Source organism: Vicugna pacos, unplaced genomic scaffold (assembly GCF_048564905.1).
Source record: "Vicugna pacos unplaced genomic scaffold, VicPac4 scaffold_21, whole genome shotgun sequence".
NCBI classification, from domain to species: Eukaryota; Metazoa; Chordata; class Mammalia; order Artiodactyla; family Camelidae; genus Vicugna; species Vicugna pacos.
Genome location: NW_027328742.1, coordinates 23,348,512 through 23,361,568, shown reverse-complemented (window position 1 = coordinate 23,361,568; position 13,057 = coordinate 23,348,512).

Here is a 13,057-nt window from a genome sequence, read left to right as displayed (position 1 = left end):
TCACAGAACTGAGCATGTGGAGAAACGTTCGTTCATCCAGCACAAAGGGAACGGGTTGCAGGAGAAACACTTTCTCTGTGTTCTCAGTCTGCTTCCTAGTGCCGGTTTGAAGTGCCTGCCGTTTTCACTGTAAAATCGAGTTGGGGTTGTACCTCCCCATATATATGTATGGAGTGGAGTTTGCAACTGAAAAGAACCTTTGTGTTCCCTTCAAGCTTGGTGAAGGACGGCTTTCACACACACTTATCTCTCAGAACTGAGCATGTGGAGAGACGTTCGTTCATCCAGCACAATGGGAACGGGTTGCAGGAGAAACACTTACTCTGTGTTCTCAGTCTGTTTCCTAGTGCCGGTTTGAAGTGCCTGCCGTTTTCACTGTAAAACCGAGTTGGAGCTTGGACCTCCCCATATAAATGTATGGAGTGGAGTTTGCAACTGAAAAGAAACTTTGTGTTCCCTTCAAGCTAGGTGAAGGACGGCTTTCACACACACTTATCTCTCAGAACTGAGCATGTGAAGAGACGTTCGTTCATCCAGCACAAAGGGAACGGGTTGCAGGAGAAACACTTTCTCTGTGTTCTCAGTCTGTTTCCTAGGGCCGGTTTGAAGTGCCTGCCGTTTTCACTGTAAAACTGAGTTGGTGCTTGTAGCTCCCCTTATATATGTATGGAGGGGAGTTGGCAACTGAAAAGAAACTGTGTTCCCTTCAAGCTAGCTGAAGGAAGGCATTCACACACACTTATCTCTCAGAACTGAGCATGTGGAGAGACGTTCGTTCATCCAGCACAAAGGGAACGGGTTGCAGGAGAAACATTTTCTCTGTGTTCTCAGTCTGTTTCCTAGTGCCGGTTTGAAGTGCCTGCCGTTTTCACTGTAAAACGGAGTTGGAGCTTGGACCTCCCCATATAAATGTATGGAGTGGAGTTTGCAACTGAAAAGAAACTTTGTGTTCCCTTCAAGCTAGGTGAAGGACGGCTTTCACACACACTTATCTCTCAGAACTGAGCATGTGGAGAGACGTTCGTTCATCCAGCACAAAGGGAACGGGTTGCAGGAGAAACATTTTCTCTGTGTTCTCAGTCTGTTTCCTAGTGCCGGTTTGAAGTGCCTACCGTTTTCACTGTAAAACCGAGTTGGGGCTTGTACCTCCCCATATATATGTATGGAGTGGAGTTTGCAACTGAAAAGAAACTTTGTGTTCCCTTCAAGCTAGGTGAAGGACGGCTTTCACACACACTTATCTCTCAGAACTGAGCATGTGGAGAGACGTTCGTTCATCCAGCACAAAGGGAACGGGTTGCAGGAGAAACACTTACTCTGTGATCTGAGTCTGTTTCCTTGTGCCGGTTTGAAGTGCCTGCCGTTTTCACTGTAAAATCGATTTGGAGGTTGTAGCTCCCCATATATATGTATGGAGTGGAGTTTGCAACTGAAAAGAAACTGTGAGTTCCCTTCAAGCTAGGTGAAGGACGGCTTTCACACACACTTATCTCTCAGAACTGAGCATGTGGAGAGACGTTCGTTCATCCAGCACAAAGGGAACGGGTTGCAGGAGAAACACTTACTCTGTGTTCTCAGTCTGTTTCCTTGTGCCGGTTTGAAGTGCCTGCCGTTTTCACTGTAAAACCGAGTTGGAGCTTGGACCACCCATATATATGTATGGAGTGGAGTTTGCAACTGAAAAGAAACTTTGTGTTCCCTTCAAGCGAGGTGAAGGATGGCTTTCACACACACTTATCTCTCAGAACTGAGCATGTGGAGAGACGTTCGTTCATCCAGCACAAAGGGAACGGGTTGTAGGAGAAACACTTATACTGTGTTCTCATTCTGTTTCCTAGTGCCGGTTTGAAGTGCCTGCCGTTTTCACTGTAAAACCGAGTTGGTGCTTGTAGCTCCCCTTATATATGTATGGAGGGGAGTTGGCAACTGAAAAGAAACTGTGTTCCCTTCAAGCTAGCTAAAGGAAGGCATTCACACACACTTATCTCACAGAACTGAGTATGTGGAGAAACGTTCGTTCATCCAGCACAAAGGGAACGGGTTGCAGGAGAAACACTTTCTCTGTGTTCTCAGTCTGCTTCCTAGTGCCAGTTTGAAGTGCCTGCCGTTTTCACTGTAAAATCGAGTTGGGGTTGTACCTCCCCATATATATGTATGGAGTGGAGTTTGCAACTGAAAAGAACCTGTGTGTTCCCTTCAAGCTTGGTGAAGGACGGCTTTCACACACACTTATCTCTCAGAACTGAGCATGTGGAGAGACGTTCGTTCATCCAGCACAATGGGAACGGGTTGCAGGAGAAACACTTACTCTGTGTTCTCAGTCTGTTTCCTAGTTCCGGTTTGAAGTGCCTGCCGTTTTCACTGTAAAACCGAGTTGGAGCTTGGACCTCCCCATATATATGTATGGAGTGGAGTTTTCAACTGATAAGAAATTGTGTGTTCCCTTCAAGCTAGGTGAAGGACGGCTTTCACACACACTTATCTCTCAGAACTGAGCATGTGGAGAGGCGTTCGTTCATCCAGCACAAAGGGAACGGGTTGCAGGAGAAACACTTCCACTGTGTTCTCATTCTGTTTCCTAGTGCTGGTTTGAAGTGCCTGCCGTTTTCACTGTAAAACCGAGTTGGAGCTTGTAGCTCCCCTTATATATGTATGGAGTGGAGTTGGCAACTGAAAAGAAACTGTGTGTTCCCTTCAAGCTAGCTGAAGGACTGCTTTCAAACACACTTATCTCTCAGAACTGAGCATGTGGAGAGACGTTCGTTCATCCAGCACAAAGGGAACGGGTTGCAGGAGAAACACTTACTCTGGTTTCTCAGTCTGTTTCCTAGTGCCGGTTTGAAGTGCCTGCCGTTTTCACTGTAAAACCGAGTTGGAGCTTGTACCTCCCCATATATATGTATGGAGTGGAGTTTGCAACTGAAAAGAAACTTTGTGTTCCCTTCAAGCTAGGTGAAGGACGGCTTTCACACACACTTATCTCTCAGAACTGAGCATGTGGAGAGACGTTCGTTCATCCAGCACAAAGGGAACGGGTTGCAGGAGAAACACTTACTCTGTGTTCTCAGTCTGTTTCCTAGGGCCGGTTTGAAGTGCCTGCCGTTTTCACTGTAAAACCGAGTTGGAGCTTGTAGCTCCCCATATATATGTATGGAGTGGAGTTTGCAACTGAAAAGAAACTGTGTGTTCCCTTCAAGCTAGTTGAAGGACGGCTTTCACACACACTTATCTCCCAGAACTGAGCATGTTGAGAGATGTTCGTTCATCCAGCACAAAGGGAACGGGTTGCAGGAGAAACACTTACTCTGTGTTCTCAGTCTGTTTCCTTGTGCCGGTTTGAAGTGCCTGCCGTTTTCACTGTAAAACCGAGTTGGAGCTTGTACCTCCCCATATATATGTATGGAGTGGAGTTTGCAACTGAAAAGAAACTTTGTGTTCCCTTAAAGCGAGGTGAAGGATGGCTTTCACACACAATTATCTCTCAGAACTGAGCATGTGGAGAGACGTTCGTTCATCCAGCACAAAGGGAACGCTTTGCAGGAGAAACACTTCCACTGTGTTCTCATTCTGTTTCCTAGTGCTGGTTTGAAGTGCCTGCCGTTTTCACTGTAAAACCGAGTTGGAGCTTGTAGCTCCCCTTATATATGTATGGAGTGGAGTTGACAACTGAAAAGAAACTGTGTGTTCCCTTCAAGCTAGCTGAAGGACGGCTTTCAAACACACTTATCTCTCAGAACTGAGCATGTGGAGAGACGTTCGTTCATCCAGCACAAAGGGAACGGGTTGCAGGAGAAACCCTTACTCTGGTTTCTCAGTCTGTTTCCTAGTGCCGGTTTGAAGTGCCTGCCGTTTTCACTGTAAAACCGAGTTGGAGCTTGTACCTCCCCATATATATGTATGGAGTGGAGTTTGCAACTGAAAAGAAACTTTGTGTTCCCTTCAAGCTAGGTGAAGGACGGCTTTCAAACGCACTTATCTCTCAGAACTGAGCATGTGGAGAGACGTTCGTTCATCCAGCACAATGGGAACGGGTTGCAGGAGAAACACTTACTCTGTGTTCTCAGTCTGTTTCCTATTGCCGGTTTGAAGTGCCTGCTGTTTTCACTGTAAAACCGAGTTGGAACTTGTACCTCCCCATATATATGTATGGAGTGGAGTTTGCAACTGAAAAGAACCTGTGTGTTCCCTTCAAGCTAGTTGAAGGACGGCTTTCACACACACTTATTTCTCAGAACTGAGCATGTGGAGAAACGTTCGTTCATCCATCACAAAGGGAATGGGTTGCAGGAGAAACACTTTCTCTGTGTTCTCAGTCTGCTTCCTAGTGCCGGTTTGAAGTGCCTGCCGTTTTCACTGTAAAATCGAGTTGGGGTTGTACCTCCCCATATATATGTATGGAGTGGAGTTTGCAACTGAAAAGAACCTGTGTGTTCCCTTCAAGCTAGGTGAAGGACGGCTTTCACACACACTTATCTCTCAGAACTGAGCATGTGGAGATACGTTCGTTCATCCAGCACAAAGGGAACGGGTTGCAGGAGAAACCCTTACTCTGTGTTCTCAGTCTGTTTCCTAGTGCCGGTTTGAAGTGCTTGCCGTTTTCACTGTAAAACCGTGTTGGAGCTTGTAGCTCCCCATATATATGTATGGAGTGGAGTTTGCAACTGAAAAGAAACTGTGTATTCGCTTCAAGCTAGGTGAAGGACAGCCTTCACACACACTTATCTCTCAGAACTGAGCATGTGGAGAGACGTTCGTTCATCCAGCACAAAGGGAACGGGTTGAAGGACAAACACATACTTTGTTTTCTCAGTCTGTTTCCTAGTGCCGGTTTGAAGTGCCTGCCGTTTTCACTGTAAAACCGAGTTGGTGCTTGTAGCTCCCCTTATATATGTATGGAGGGGAGTTGGCAACTGAAAAGAAACTGTGTTCCCTTCAAGCTAGCTAAAGGAAGGCATTCACACACACTTATCTCACAGAACTGAGTATGTGGAGAAACGTTCGTTCATCCAGCACAAAGGGAACGGGTTGCAGGAGAAACACTTTCTCTGTGTTCTCAGTCTGCTTCCTAGTGCCAGTTTGAAGTGCCTGCCGTTTTCACTGTAAAATCGAGTTGGGGTTGTACCTCCCCATATATATGTATGGAGTGGAGTTTGCAACTGAAAAGAACCTGTGTGTTCCCTTCAAGCTTGGTGAAGGACGGCTTTCACACACACTTATCTCTCAGAACTGAGCATGTGGAGAGACGTTCGTTCATCCAGCACAATGGGAACGGGTTGCAGGAGAAACACTTACTCTGTGTTCTCAGTCTGTTTCCTAGTTCCGGTTTGAAGTGCCTGCCGTTTTCACTGTAAAACCGAGTTGGAGCTTGGACCTCCCCATATATATGTATGGAGTGGAGTTTTCAACTGATAAGAAATTGTGTGTTCCCTTCAAGCTAGGTGAAGGACGGCTTTCACACACACTTATCTCTCAGAACTGAGCATGTGGAGAGGCGTTCGTTCATCCAGCACAAAGGGAACGGGTTGCAGGAGAAACACTTCCACTGTGTTCTCATTCTGTTTCCTAGTGCTGGTTTGAAGTGCCTGCCGTTTTCACTGTAAAACCGAGTTGGAGCTTGTAGCTCCCCTTATATATGTATGGAGTGGAGTTGGCAACTGAAAAGAAACTGTGTGTTCCCTTCAAGCTAGCTGAAGGACGGCTTTCAAACACACTTATCTCTCAGAACTGAGCATGTGGAGAGACGTTCGTTCATCCAGCACAAAGGGAACGGGTTGCAGGAGAAACACTTACTCTGGTTTCTCAGTCTGTTTCCTAGTGCCGGTTTGAAGTGCCTGCCGTTTTCACTGTAAAACCGAGTTGGAGCTTGTACCTCCCCATATATATGTATGGAGTGGAGTTTGCAACTGAAAAGAAACTTTGTGTTCCCTTCAAGCTAGGTGAAGGACGGCTTTCACACACACTTATCTCTCAGAACTGAGCATGTGGAGAGACGTTCGTTCATCCAGCACAAAGGGAACGGGTTGCAGGAGAAACACTTACTCTGTGTTCTCAGTCTGTTTCCTAGGGCCGGTTTGAAGTGCCTGCCGTTTTCACTGTAAAACCGAGTTGGAGCTTGTAGCTCCCCATATATATGTATAGAGTGGAGTTTGCAACTGAAAAGAAACTGTGTGTTCCCTTCAAGCTAGTTGAAGGACGGCTTTCACACACACTTATCTCCCAGAACTGAGCATGTTGAGAGATGTTCGTTCATCCAGCACAAAGGGAACGGGTTGCAGGAGAAACACTTACTCTGTGTTCTCAGTCTGTTTCCTTGTGCCGGTTTGAAGTGCCTGCCGTTTTCACTGTAAAACCGAGTTGGAGCTTGTACCTCCCCATATATATGTATGGAGTGGAGTTTGCAACTGAAAAGAAACTTTGTGTTCCCTTAAAGCGAGGTGAAGGATGGCTTTCACACACAATTATCTCTCAGAACTGAGCATGTGGAGAGACGTTCGTTCATCCAGCACAAAGGGAACGCTTTGCAGGAGAAACACTTCCACTGTGTTCTCATTCTGTTTCCTAGTGCTGGTTTGAAGTGCCTGCCGTTTTCACTGTAAAACCGAGTTGGAGCTTGTAGCTCCCCTTATATATGTATGGAGTGGAGTTGACAACTGAAAAGAAACTGTGTGTTCCCTTCAAGCTAGCTGAAGGACGGCTTTCAAACACACTTATCTCTCAGAACTGAGCATGTGGAGAGACGTTCGTTCATCCAGCACAAAGGGAACGGGTTGCAGGAGAAACCCTTACTCTGGTTTCTCAGTCTGTTTCCTAGTGCCGGTTTGAAGTGCCTGCCGTTTTCACTGTAAAACCGAGTTGGAGCTTGTACCTCCCCATATATATGTATGGAGTGGAGTTTGCAACTGAAAAGAAACTTTGTGTTCCCTTCAAGCTAGGTGAAGGACGGCTTTCAAACGCACTTATCTCTCAGAACTGAGCATGTGGAGAGACGTTCGTTCATCCAGCACAATGGGAACGGGTTGCAGGAGAAACACTTACTCTGTGTTCTCAGTCTGTTTCCTATTGCCGGTTTGAAGTGCCTGCTGTTTTCACTGTAAAACCGAGTTGGAACTTGTACCTCCCCATATATATGTATGGAGTGGAGTTTGCAACTGAAAAGAACCTGTGTGTTCCCTTCAAGCTAGTTGAAGGACGGCTTTCACACACACTTATTTCTCAGAACTGAGCATGTGGAGAAACGTTCGTTCATCCATCACAAAGGGAATGGGTTGCAGGAGAAACACTTTCTCTGTGTTCTCAGTCTGCTTCCTAGTGCCGGTTTGAAGTGCCTGCCGTTTTCACTGTAAAATCGAGTTGGGGTTGTACCTCCCCATATATATGTATGGAGTGGAGTTTGCAACTGAAAAGAACCTGTGTGTTCCCTTCAAGCTAGGTGAAGGACGGCTTTCACACACACTTATCTCTCAGAACTGAGCATGTGGAGATACGTTCGTTCATCCAGCACAAAGGGAACGGGTTGCAGGAGAAACCCTTACTCTGTGTTCTCAGTCTGTTTCCTAGTGCCGGTTTGAAGTGCTTGCCGTTTTCACTGTAAAACCGTGTTGGAGCTTGTAGCTCCCCATATATATGTATGGAGTGGAGTTTGCAACTGAAAAGAAACTGTGTATTCGCTTCAAGCTAGGTGAAGGACAGCCTTCACACACACTTATCTCTCAGAACTGAGCATGTGGAGAGACGTTCGTTCATCCAGCACAAAGGGAACGGGTTGAAGGACAAACACTTACTTTGTTTTCTCAGTCTGTTTCCTAGTGCCGGTTTGAAGTGCCTGCCGTTTTCACTGTAAAACCGAGTTGGAGCTTGAACATCCCGTTATATATGTATGGAGTGGAGTTTGCAACTGAAAAGAACCTTTGTGTTCCCTTCAAGCTAGGTGAAGGACGGCTTTCACCCACAATTATCTCTCAGAACTGAGCATGTGGAGAGACGTTCGTTCATCCAGCACAATGGGAACGGTTTGCAGGAGAAACACTTACTCTGTGTTCTCATTCTGTTTCCTAGTGCCGGTTTGAAGTGCCTGCCGTTTTCACTGTAAAACCGTGTTGGAGCTTGTACCTCCCCATATATTTGTATGGAGTGGAGTTTGCAACTGAAAAGAAACTGTGTGTTCCCTTCAAGCTAGCTGAAGGACGGCTTTCACACACACTTATCTCTCAGAACTGAGCACGAGGAGAGACGTTCGTTCATACAGCAGAATGGGAACGGGTTGCAGGAGAAACACTTACTCTGTGTTCTCAGTCTGTTTCCTAGTGCCGGTTTGAAGTGCCTGCCGTTTTCACTGTAAAACCGAGTTGGAGCTTGTAGCTCCCCTTATATAAGTATGGAGTGGAGTTGGCAACTGAAAAGAACCTGTGTGTTCCCTTCAAGCTAGCTGAAGGACGGCTTTCACACACACTTATCTCTCAGAACTGAGCATGTGGAGAGACGTTCGTTCATCCAGCACAAAGGGAACGGGTTGCAGGAGAAACCCTTACTCTGGTTTCTCAGTCTGTTTCCTAGTGCCGGTTTGAAGTGCCTGCCTTTTTCACTGTAAAACCGAGTTGGAGCTTGTACCTCCCCATATATATGTATGGAGTGGAGTTTGCAACTGAAAAGAAACTTTGTGTTCCCTTCAAGCTAGGTGAAGGACGGCTTTCAAACGCACTTATCTCTCAGAACTGAGCATGTGGAGAGACGTTCGTTAATCCAGCACAATGGGAACGGGTTGCAGGAGAAACACTTACTCTGTGTTCTCAGTCTGTTTCCTATTGCCGGTTTGAAGTGCCTGCTGTTTTCACTGTAAAACCGAGTTGGAACTTGTACCACCCCATATATATGTATGGAGTGGAGTTTGCAACTGAAAAGAACCTGTGTGTTCCCTTCAAGCTATTTGAAGGACGGCTTTCACACACACTTATTTCTCAGAACTGAGCATGTGGAGAAACTTTCGTTCATCCAGCACAAAGGGAACGGGTTGCAGGAGAAACACTTTCTCTGTGTTCTCAGTCTGCTTCCTAGTGCCGGTTTGAAGTGCCTGCCGTTTTCACTGTAAAATCGTGTTGGGGTTGTACCTTCCCATATATATGTATGGAGTGGAGTTTGCAACTGAAAAGAACCTGTGTGTTCCCTTCAAGCTAGGTGAAGGACGGCTTTCACACACACTTATCTCTCAGAACTGAGCATGTGGAGAGACGTTCGTTCATCCAGCACAAAGGGAACGGGTTGCAGGAGAAACACTTACTCTGTGTTCTCAGTCTGTTTCCTAGGGCCGGTTTGAAGTGCCTGCCGTTTTCACTGTAAAACCGAGTTGGAGCTTGTAGCTCCCCATATATATGTATGGAGTGGAGTTTGCAACTGAAAAGAAACTGTGTGTTCCCTTCAAGCTAGTTGAAGGACGGCTTTCACACACACTTATCTCCCAGAACTGAGCATGTTGAGAGATGTTCGTTCATCCAGCACAAAGGGAACGGGTTGCAGGAGAAACACTTACTCTGTGTTCTCAGTCTGTTTCCTTGTGCCGGTTTGAAGTGCCTGCCGTTTTCACTGTAAAACCGAGTTGGAGCTTGTACCTCCCCATATATATGTATGGAGTGGAGTTTGCAACTGAAAAGAAACTTTGTGTTCCCTTAAAGCGAGGTGAAGGATGGCTTTCACACACAATTATCTCTCAGAACTGAGCATGTGGAGAGACGTTCGTTCATCCAGCACAAAGGGAACGCTTTGCAGGAGAAACACTTCCACTGTGTTCTCATTCTGTTTCCTAGTGCTGGTTTGAAGTGCCTGCCGTTTTCACTGTAAAACCGAGTTGGAGCTTGTAGCTCCCCTTATATATGTATGGAGTGGAGTTGACAACTGAAAAGAAACTGTGTGTTCCCTTCAAGCTAGCTGAAGGACGGCTTTCAAACACACTTATCTCTCAGAACTGAGCATGTGGAGAGACGTTCGTTCATCCAGCACAAAGGGAACGGGTTGCAGGAGAAACCCTTACTCTGGTTTCTCAGTCTGTTTCCTAGTGCCGGTTTGAAGTGCCTGCCGTTTTCACTGTAAAACCGAGTTGGAGCTTGTACCTCCCCATATATATGTATGGAGTGGAGTTTGCAACTGAAAAGAAACTTTGTGTTCCCTTCAAGCTAGGTGAAGGACGGCTTTCAAACGCACTTATCTCTCAGAACTGAGCATGTGGAGAGACGTTCGTTAATCCAGCACAATGGGAACGGGTTGCAGGAGAAACACTTACTCTGTGTTCTCAGTCTGTTTCCTATTGCCGGTTTGAAGTGCCTGCTGTTTTCACTGTAAAACCGAGTTGGAACTTGTACCTCCCCATATATATGTATGGAGTGGAGTTTGCAACTGAAAAGAACCTGTGTGTTCCCTTCAAGCTAGTTGAAGGACGGCTTTCACACACACTTATTTCTCAGAACTGAGCATGTGGAGAAACGTTCGTTCATCCATCACAAAGGGAATGGGTTGCAGGAGAAACACTTTCTCTGTGTTCTCAGTCTGCTTCCTAGTGCCGGTTTGAAGTGCCTGCCGTTTTCACTGTAAAATCGAGTTGGGGTTGTACCTCCCCATATATATGTATGGAGTGGAGTTTGCAACTGAAAAGAACCTGTGTGTTCCCTTCAAGCTAGGTGAAGGACGGCTTTCACACACACTTATCACTCAGAACTGTGCATGTGGAGATACGTTCGTTCATCCAGCACAAAGGGAAGGGGTTGCAGGAGAAACCCTTACTCTGTGTTCTCAGTCTGTTTCCTAGTGCCGGTTTGAAGTGCTTGCCGTTTTCACTGTAAAACCGTGTTGGAGCTTGTAGCTCCCCATATATATGTATGGAGTGGAGTTTGCAACTGAAAAGAAACTGTGTATTCGCTTCAAGCTAGGTGAAGGACAGCCTTCACACACACTTATCTCTCAGAACTGAGCATGTGGAGAGACGTTCGTTCATCCAGCACAAAGGAAACGGGTTGAAGGACAAATACTTACTTTGTTTTCTCAGTCTGTTTCCTAGTGCCGGTTTGAAGTGCCTGCCGTTTTCACTGTAAAACCGAGTTGGAGCTTGAACATCCCGTTATATATGTATGGAGTGGAGTTTGCAACTGAAAAGAAACTGTGTGTTCCCTTCAAGCTAGCTGAAGGACGGCTTTCACACACACTTATCTCTCAGAACTGAGCACGAGGAGAGACGTTCGTTCATACAGCAGAATGGGAACGGGTTGCAGGAGAAACACTTACTCTGTGTTCTCAGTCTGTTTCCTAGTGCCGGTTTGAAGTGCCTGCCGTTTTCACTGTAAAACCGAGTTGGAGCTTGTAGCTCCCCTTATATAAGTATGGAGTGGAGTTGGCAACTGAAAAGAAACTGTGTGTTCCCTTCAAGCTAGCTGAAGGACGGCTTTCACACACACTTATCTCTCAGAACTGAGCATGTGGAGAGACGTTCGTTCATCCAGCACAAAGGGAACGGGTTGCAGGAGAAACCCTTACTCTGGTTTCTCAGTCTGTTTCCTAGTGCCGGTTTGAAGTGCCTGCCGTTTTCACTGTAAAACCGAGTTGGAGCTTGTACCTCCCCATATATATGTATGGAGTGGAGTTTGCAACTGAAAAGAAACTTTGTGTTCCCTTCAAGCTAGGTGAAGGACGGCTTTCAAACGCACTTATCTCTCAGAACTGAGCATGTGGAGAGACGTTCGTTAATGCAGCACAATGGGAACGGGTTGCAGGAGAAACACTTACTCTCTGTTCTCAGTCTGTTTCCTATTGCCGGTTTGAAGTGCCTGCTGTTTTCACTGTAAAACCGAGTTGGAACTTGTACCTCCCCATATATATGTATGGAGTGGAGTTTGCAACTGAAAAGAACCTGTGTGTTCCCTTCAAGCTAGTTGAAGGACGGCTTTCACACACACTTATTTCTCAGAACTGAGCATGTGGAGAAACGTTCGTTCATCCAGCACAAAGGGAACGGGTTGCAGGAGAAACACTTTCTCTGTGTTCTCAGTCTGCTTCCTAGTGCCGGTTTGAAGTGCCTGCCGTTTTCACTGTAAAATCGGGTTGGGGTTGTACCTTCCCATATATATGTATGGAGTGGAGTTTGCAACTGAAAACAACCTGTGTGTTCCCTTCAAGCTAGGTGAAGGACGGCTTTCACACACACTTATCTCTCAGAACTGAGCATGTGGAGAGACGTTCGTTCATCCAGCACAATGGGAACGGGTTGCAGGAGAAACACTTACTCTGTGTTCTCAGTCTGTTTCCTAGTGCCGGTTTGAAGTGCCTGCCGTTTTCACTGTAAAACCGAGATGGAGCTTTTACCTCCCCATATATATGTATGGAGTGGAGTTTGCAACTGAAAAGAAACTTTGTGTTCCCTTCAAGCTAGGTGAAGGACGGCTTTCACACACACTAATCTCTCAGAACTGAGCATGTGGAGAGACGTTCGTTCATCCAGCACAAAGGGAACGGGTTGCAGGAGAAACACTTCCACTGTGTTCTCATTCTGTTTCCTAGTGCTGGTTTGAAGTGCCTGCCGTTTTCACTGTAAAACCGAGTTGGAGCTTGTAGCTCCCCTTATATAAGTATGGAGTGGAGTTGGCAACTGAAAAGACACTGTGTGTTCCCTTCAAGCTAGCTGAAGGACGGCTTTCACACACACTTATCTCTCAGAACTGAGCATGTGGAGAGACGTTCGTTCATCCAGCACAAAGGGAACGGGTTGCAGGAGAAACCCTTACTCTGGTTTCTCAGTCTGTTTCCTAGTGCCGGTTTGAAGTGCCTGCCGTTTTCACTGTAAAACCGAGTTGGAGCTTGTACCTCCCCATATATATGTATGGAGTGGAGTTTGCAACTGAAAAGAAACTTTGTGTTCCCTTCAAGCTAGGTGAAGGACGGCTTTCACACACACTTATCTCTCAGAACTGAGCATGTGGAGAGACGTTCGTTAATCCAGCACAATGGGAACGGGTTGCAGGAGAAACACTTACTCTGTGTTCTCAGTCTGTTTCCTATTGCCGGTTTGAAGTGCCTGCTGTTT